An 8847-nucleotide genomic window follows, 5' to 3' on the forward strand; every position below is an offset into this window, starting at 1 on the left:
CTGGGATGCATAGCTGGTCACTGGGATGCATAGTCAGTCACTGGGATGCATAGCTGGTCACTGAGATGCATAACTGATTTCTGGGATGCATAGGTAGTCACTGGGATGCATAGTCCATCACTGGGATGCATAGCCAGGCACTGGGGTGCATAGCTGGTTGCTGGGATGCATAGCTGGTCACTGGGCTGCATAGCTGGTCACTGAGATGCATAACTGATTTCTGGGATGCATAGGTAGTCACTGGGATGCATAGTCCATCACTGGGATGCATAGCTAGGCACTGGGATGCATAGCCGGTCACTGGGACACAGAACCAGTCACTGGGATGCATAGCCGGTCACTGGTTCATCCCCTGTACTCAAGTCTCTGTGTGTTAAACGAATAGGTAACTTCGTCACATCAGGAAACAGCCAGACAAAACCCATATGATCCTCACAAAAGTGATTTAAAGGTCAAGTGAGAGGAATATTTTTTTGTATTATGCATGTATGTATGTATGTATGTTTGTATTTGTGTGATACAGGGTCCTGTCACACAGTTCCAACTCATAGTGATCTCTTGTCTCAGCCTCCCCAGTGCTGAGATTACAAGAGTGTACCACCACGACCAGTTCCAGTGGCCATCTTGGCCGGGGGCCTGCATGACCTGTAGTCCTGGGGATTGAACCTGGGTCTTTGACCTTGCCAGGCAGGTGCTCAGCCTGCCGAGCTCTCTCCTCCACCCCAAGTGAGAGGAATATTATTTCCTTTGCATGACTTTCTGCTCTATAAAAACAGGTTCGTGCAAGAGGCCACGTTACTGTCTGACCCTTCCCCAAGTCATAGACCTGGAGGTGAGATTGTCCCTCTCTACAAACATTCTTGGGAGAAGTTCTTTATTATGCAATAAATGCACTGCTATTTTAATATAACCAAAATTTCTCCCTGGTGGCCAGTATGCGCTCATGGGAAATAGTTGTCTTGAGCTATGTCTACAGGCTCTGCCAAAAGATAGATTTGGGGGGATCTCTGAGAGTCAGACCGAGTTCAATGTGTATAAGAGAATTTTGTTCGCAAGTGTGCTCTTTCTTACCCCCTAAAATATTGCAAATGACCTGCTTGGAGCACTATAATAATGAAACTTTCCCAAGATTCAGAGAATCCCACTTTCCGAAATGCAAATGAAGAATGTAGTAAAATTCAACAGTCGTGATCATTTCAAACTTGGCAGGTTCATCAATATTTATAAAGTTGGATTATAGTCATTTATGGATGATGCAATCATCATTTGCAGTTATCCACTCTGAGTTAATTTTAAAGTTTAAATGCATGTGCTAGTCATGATGCTTTGCTATTTAATTGTCTGTTACCTGGGTCTGAAAGCCAGAGTTATAGCTGAATTGAAAGATGAATCCTGAAATGATCAGCTTCATTATTTCATCTTCTATTCATGCTTTAAGTGGTAAGTTAATTGGAAGTGCGTGCAGCTAGCAAATTTCACAATTTAGATATGTAAGTTAAAGTATAACGTTAAAAAGCATTTTGCTAAAGCAGCCTCACACATGTAATTTGGAAATCTTTTTATGCTCTTGACATGTGAAAACAAAGGGTTCACCACGGCCTCTAGACATGGAAGACAGGACCATTTCATGATTTTGTAGAAGTTTGGTATGATGGTAAGACTGTACCCAGGAGCTTTCCCAATGGTCTCTTTTGAAATGTGAATAGTGTTTTCAATACAACTTACATGGGATAAAGCAGGGGACATATTTGTTTCTGTAGGCTTAATGTATAGCAACACAATAGGTAAACAATAGCCAATTTTGGGGTCATCCAGATAGCTCAGCGGACTAAGTACATGCTTTGCCAAGCTCTGGGACCAGGGTTTGGTCCCAACACCCCATGCCACGTCAGTCCTGCTCTGGGGGCACTCTGAACCAGAGACCGAGTCCAGGCATGGTGGTACACGCCTGTGAGACCCTGTATGAAATACAAAAAATAAAAAAAATAGCCCCATTCTGTAAGTAGATAATGAGGTTCATATGCAATCATCAATGATGTGAATGGTGAGTGGCAACTTTCTTTTTGTCTCTCTTTTTTAATATTTTATCTCTTTTCCCCCCTGTATTTTAGGGAAGGGTCTACAGGATGTTCAGGGTCTCACTACTAGATCAGACTTGTAATGATTCTCCTGTTTACAGCCTCCCAAGTGCTGGCATTACAGGTGTGCGCCACACGCCCAGTTTCAATCGCCATCTCAGCGCACCCGGCGGTGGGGCCAGCTCAGCAAGCCCAGCCCCCGCACCTGCTTGCAGGTGCTTTAATCCCGCTGACCTATTTGGCCAGCTCTAAAGCAGCAATTTTTGAACCACATTCTATTAGCTCTTCCCATCAACGGAGTGACGATTTCTATAACCATATCTCTTCATGCAAAACATGGACTTCCTTGTCCTACTCCACCATATATGTTGAGAAGACATCATAGAACTTAGTCTTTAAGATGATATTTGATATTTTTTATAGAAGTGCAAGGAGAAGAAGCCTGTCTTGTGATGATGCACAGGACGGACTAGGCTGGCAGCTTTGCTTGTCTTGGAGTAGGTTGGACTAGAACCGAGCAGCCGCAGCCCATCCTTTGAAAATTCTCAGACACATCATTTCCACACTGTGTATGGCTCCCTTCTACAGGTATAGCTGGGGTAGCTTCAACATGTACCATTTTGCCTGAAAAACCCAAGACCCTTTAGAAAATGATCCACTGTCTTCCAAAAGCTCTACCTCTGAATATACAAGACTTACAGGGAAGATTCTAGATTTAAACCACTGTACGAGGTAAACTGATCAAATTTACCTCGACAATATTTTTTAAGATGATCTAGATTTACTGTTTTATGGAGGGGAGGAGGATTTCTTTGTGTTTTAAAATTTTTATATTTATTTTTAAATTTTTATTCATTTTAATGAGAAAAAAAGATTTTAAAAAATAGCAATGAAACAGTTTCAAAACAGATAGTGGGACCTTTATAATAATTAATACATTGCATATTGTTGTCTTCATGGTAGTTATTCAGAGGACAAGATGCAGACATGATGTCTTGTCAAAATAATATTTGTACAAACTTTGATTCTCAGTGAACTAAGAGAAAGTAGCTGTATATATATATATATTGTCCCTTACTTACACTTTTGTGAAGTTGCTAATGCATTGCACTAGGTTGCTTATCAGCTTACTTACACTTTTGTGAAGTTGCTAATGCACTACACTAGGTTGCTTATCAGCTGATAGCAAACCTTAACCAGAAGACAGGATGTTCATCTCAGGAGTGAGGTAGCTTGTTTGCTTTAGGCACTGGGCCAAGTCCCACTTACATATATTTGATTGATTTCCTACCTTCATGGCTCCCAATACAGCCTCCTTTTTCAGTTTGTTTTTCAGAGATGGATGCAGTTAGAGAAGCTGTATTTGGAGAAGTCTTTAAAGGACCTTCTCATACTTGAAACCAGTCAAAACATTGTAGTTACTTGAATTCAGCAAAATAACCCAATATAGTCCAATAGTCCATCATAGCAGTGGGTGATCAGCAAACTGGCAATTGTCAGAAGTTGGTGACTTGAGCCTTTTACAGCTCAGCATATTAATATGGCTTTACTTTTTATACCTTGTGTTTATACTTTTCTGCTGGATGGTTAAGACCAAGTAAAATAAAGACCTATAGAACTAGAAATGTAACTTTTGTTTCTGACAAGGTCAGTCAGATCCCCTCAGGATTTATCCTGGAACCATGTACAGCACCTTGTAGATCTTATCTCAGTACCATCTGCATGGGTCATGGCCATTGCTTAACCAATTTGCTCTCTGTGAAAGCCTGAGAGAAATTTTGCTCTCTAGGTGACTCTCTGTAGGCACACTATACATCACCAATCACTTTCCTCTGTGACTCCATAATCTCCTTGATCCAAAAACTTTGGACACTTCTGAGTCATAGGATGTCATTGCATAGGTTCTCATAAGTCCTGAGTCCTCACTGACCTTGAAGTGCTAGAGCCAAAATATTGGCTATCCTTATAGCCCTTCTATTTCTCTAAGTTTTGGTCTGCAAACTTTAGTTGTTAAAAATCCAGAAGAGAAGCTTAATGATAGTATTACCCTGTAACAGAGGCAGTTGAGCTTAACATCACTATCTGTCCGAATATCAAATGCCTTAGACATAACATGGAACTGCTATTTTCTAGCAACCATGGATATTCTAAACTTTTAAATCCCTATAGAATGTGAAAAAACACAATTGCACATTTTTACACAGAAATTTAGAAATAAAACCATATACAACACTGTAGCAGGACAATCTTATGACTTTTTTCTTGTCTCTTGCTTTCTTTTATTACCTTTTTAATGAGGAATTACTTTAAAGACAACTGGTATGACATTAGAAGCAGTATGCATTTAGATGACCAAAGTGACAGGTATTTCAAGCATGGTTTTAGTATTACACATTGCTATGCTCACTGTAGTTGCTTAGCTCACAGATATCAGCATATAGAGTCAGCCAGGGTGAGAATTTTACCCATTAACTGCTATTTTCATAAACCTGATTGAGATTCTTAGGACCATTGCCTTAACCAACTGGTTTAAATAAATGTATGATTTTTGCCTCTGCCGTATTTGCTAACTTTTCTCCTTTTTCTCACTTCGTTGTTTAAACCTTAAGTTCTTGCTTTCCATTTAACTGTACTATACCTTTCAATTTTTATTTCTTCTTTTGACTTCTTACACTAGGGAGACAATATGATATTTATGCCTGTGGGTCTGGTGTATTTCACCTATGAGTATATCTTCAAGTGGCATCCACTTATATATGAAGGCTTCAAGTTTATTTTTCTTTATATCTGAGTAATGCTCCATTATATAAAAACAAATCTTTTACACCCATTCCTCAGGTGATGGGTATTTTGGTTGTTTCCAAGATTTGGCTATCATGAATTGTGTTGCTATAAACATAAATGCATATATATCACTATGATACGATGTTTTCAGTTCTTTGGGTAAAATTCCCAGAAGGCAAATAACTGGAGTGAATGAGATTTCTAATCCTAGTTTTTTGAGGAGTCCCTACACTGATTTCCACAATGGTTGCACCAGTCTATATTCCTACCAGCAGTGGAGAAGGGTTCCCTTTTCCCCACAGGCTCTCCAACATTTGTTGTTGGTCGATTTTCTTATGATAGCTATTTCTGGAGTGAGATGGTATCTCAGTGTTTTTTTAATTTGCATTTCATGAATGGCTAGTGATGCAGAGCATTTTTTCATGTATGGGCCAGGGAGATGGCTCAGTGGAGTAAGGGCTTCCCTGGCAAGTACAAGGACCTGAGTTCAATCCCTGGTTCAAAAAACAAAAAAAATACATGAACTGAAAAATGTCTAATATAGCTACAGTTACACACACAGCTTGGCCTTGAGGTACTGGCTAAAAATAATGCATGAATAAATAAAAAATAAATCTGTGTTTCTCTCTGTCTCTTTCTCTGTCTCTGTCTCTGTCTGTCTCTTTCTCTCTCTCTCTCTCTGTGTCTCTATCTCTCTGACTCTGTCTCTACCTCTCTTTCTCTGTCTCTCGGTCTCTGCCTCCCACTCTCTGTCTCTGTCTCTTTGTCTCTGTCTTTCTGTCTCTGTTTATCAACCATCTATCATCTCTCACACCCATTTCCCATGCTGATTTCTATCACCAGTTCTTAATTATTCCATAAAGATTATAAAAATTTCTCTGCCTGTTGGGAAATCTGACAAATTATACTTTTGCATACTAAGGCATTACAGACATTCAAGCAGGTCCAACGCTTGACTCCCTGGCCCAGAATGTGGGTCCATTAATGACAGGTCATAGGACTTGCTCACAATTTAAACTTCTAAAACATAAATCGAGGATGTTTCCAGTCTGTTTCTTTACCTCATAGGAAAGTGTTTGGGAGAAATTAGCAATGTGTCATATTTTACCCCCAATTGCTTAATTTCCTCTAGAAAATTTTGTCAAAAGCAATAGATGTTTTCCATATATTATCTTTTAGGCCTTTTGAGCTTTATAACAAAATTCACACTCATATGCAGCTTCATATATGTGAGAATCTGTTGCCCTTATGACTTTGAACCTAGAGCTCATCCTACCTTGTACAATGCTATCCTTTTTACTTATTTATTTATTTTGTATCAGGGATTTAACTCAGTACCTTTTGTGCTTGCCAGACAAGTGCTGTGCAGCTGAGCTATCTTCCTGGCCCTGTCCTTTTTTCACAAGGACCATGATTCTATCCAAGAGTCTCTGGTTTCATGACCGCATTACTTCCTCATCTCTGCACCTTCTCACAATTTCACCTTGGGGTTTAGAATTTTAACATATGATTTCTTAGGGGGAGGACATTTAGTCTATAAAACATCGCTGTTTTTTTTCCCTGCAGGGAGGATGCACTAATTGCACTGAATTCTTTTTTTTCTTTCTTTTTTTCTTTTTTCTTTTTTTTTTTTTTTTTGAGGTTCCAGGGATCAAACTCAGGGCCTTGTGCTTGCCATACAAACACTTATTCCACTGAGCTCTCTCCCTGTCCCTGAATTCTTTAAAGAAAGAAAATGCCTCAAAATGTGGAGTGAAGAAAGTTGAGATCATACTCTGTCCAGCCAGCAGTGAATATTTTCCTTTTAAACCATATAGAATTGGCCCTCTGTATACCCACAGGTTCAAACAACCAAAGGATCTAAATAGTAGGAAAAATAAATCACATCTGTGCTTCAAACATAGAGATTCTTTAAAAAATTAAAATTGCAGAATCTCATAAAATGTGTAATGGATTGACGTTTTGATTCCGTTCTTGTCTCAAATATAGTCTTTTACTATGAAATGAAAGCCTTAAATTTGTAAAGGGGAGACAGTTCACAAGCTCCGGATTTCACCCTCTTTTTATTGCACAAACCAAACAGTTACCACTCTTTCTCCAGAAAGAGTGGCATTGTCAGAAGGCTTTCTCCAGGGCTTGATCAGAAGGCTTTCACCTAGGAATCGACACTACGGTGACATCTGTCAGGCTTCAAAAAAGCACACAAGGGCCGTGTCTCTCACTGTGTGAATCCTGAGCCCACACTCCTCATAAGGAGATGACTTGTAAAGTCCAGGGACCAACTTCTTAGAAAGAAGTCGCCAGTGTACATGAGAAGAAAGTTCCCATTGCTAATTAGCATAAAGATAAGCTGATCAAAGGTATCTGTGCTCAAAGTTCTCCTGTCTTTCCTCAGAAGACTCGGCCATGTTTGATGTGAACAAGACACTGACAATGTCAAACTATCCAGTAGGTAGTTTCTTTGGATAGACACCTTGAGAAGAGACACTGACTATTTAATTGGAGTATTGCAGGGTGTTATGGCTGTAACCCTGTTCATAGGTGATGTTCTCAGTTCAGAGATCAGAAGGTTTCAGGGGTCCTTCAACTTCAGTGTTAAACCCTAATTCATGTCTACAGCTCATCACAAGGGCAAAGGGAGAGACCCTTCTAGCCTATTCTGCAGTGAAGAGTGTCATCTTTGCCACAAAAATATATACATGCTTAAGGCAAAAGAAAAAGAGAGAAAAACATATCATGGCTTACAGATGAAAAGAGCAAAAGCACAGAACAATCTGCAGGTGAAGGATGAGAACTTAGAAAACTGGCCTATCACAGCATAACTATTAAGTGCACACTCTATTTCAGCTCATGAGAACCAAGCCAAACGTCTTTAAGTTACTATTTTTTAAATAAAATTAATGGTACCTAGTTGCTATAATTTTAAATGGTTATCCTGCAAAATTGATGAGTTGGAAGTCTAATTTGCAGTCCTATGTGAGTGGGACGTGCAGGTGGGAATATCAGGAGATGGGGGTTTCATGGTGGCTTTGCCCCTGATGAGAACACTAAGGCACTCGTGGGTTCATGGAGCAAGGCAGAAATGGTCTACCAAGGAGTGGCTTCAGTGCACAAGCAAGCCCTCTGCCGCACCTTGTTATATCTTGCCGCGTGATGCCCTGTGGGACCTTGTAACCCTGCAGCGAGTTCCTACCAGCTGAAAAGCCCTCCACAGATGTGGCCACTCAACCTTGGAGTTGCAAGCTGTGACAAATAAATTGCCTTTCCTCTTAAGCTGCCCAGGATTAGATTTGCTGTTATAGCAACAGAAAATAACTACTAATAAACACAATCAAAAATATGCAAGAAGTATATGGAGCAGCACATCAAGGAAACATTAAATACACTCAAAGATCAATTAATTAAAACTGTTGGTTCACAGATGGGCAAATTCATCATCACAGAAGAAACAGCATATTGATCCGGCAACACCTTGCTACATGTAGGAAAGATTGATATATTATAGAGGCAACCTTGCAGATATTCGCCAAAGACTTTCCTCATCAATTAATGAGCTGTGTCAATTGGTAATCAATGGAAAAATAAGGAAATCTTACTGAGCTATCATATATTAAATAATTACCTATTGATAAAGATGTAAAAATGAAAGGCAAAACGGCAAGAAACTTTGTAAGAGTATGCAAGATAATGTTTTCTTGGGTAGGGGAAATATATTTTAAAGATACAAACACATAAACCATAAATAAGAATATTCATACATTGAACCATATTAAGATTAATACCAGTTTGTAGAAGGCATCACAAAGTCAGAGGCAAAGCACCAACCGAGAAAGGATATTTGCAACACTAAAAATTATAATAGAAAAGTGTCTAAACAAGTTAGAAATCTTCCTTATGTCAGAAAAAGAAGGATAGACAAGATAATGGAGATATAGGCAAAATAACACTTTTCAAAAAGCAGAAAATAGGATTATCTCATTAATAC

Source organism: Octodon degus, unplaced genomic scaffold, assembly GCF_000260255.1.
Source record: "Octodon degus isolate 3935 unplaced genomic scaffold, OctDeg1.0 scaffold00291, whole genome shotgun sequence".
NCBI classification, from domain to species: domain Eukaryota; kingdom Metazoa; phylum Chordata; class Mammalia; order Rodentia; family Octodontidae; genus Octodon; species Octodon degus.